This window comes from Oncorhynchus mykiss, chromosome 17, assembly GCF_013265735.2.
Source record: "Oncorhynchus mykiss isolate Arlee chromosome 17, USDA_OmykA_1.1, whole genome shotgun sequence".
NCBI lineage: Eukaryota > Metazoa > Chordata > Actinopteri > Salmoniformes > Salmonidae > Oncorhynchus > Oncorhynchus mykiss.
In genome coordinates this window covers 28,858,964-28,859,181 of record NC_048581.1, presented here as the reverse complement: position 1 = coordinate 28,859,181, position 218 = coordinate 28,858,964, and positions in this window count along the sequence as shown.

Genomic DNA, 218 nt, shown 5'->3' with positions numbered 1-218 from the left:
GATTCGATTCGGAGTCTGTGTGTCCTTCCATTTGTACCGCTGCACGGTAAACCAACACAGGAGTTAAATATTGACCGCACGTGGTACACAGAACTCACCGCAGCCTAGTGCGGCTCCCCCAACATAGCATTGCGGACTGCTCCTTTAACAATTAGTGACTTCCGCCTGAATGCAGAGTTTGATGCATCTGGTGGACAGAAGGCATAAAGTACTTTTTC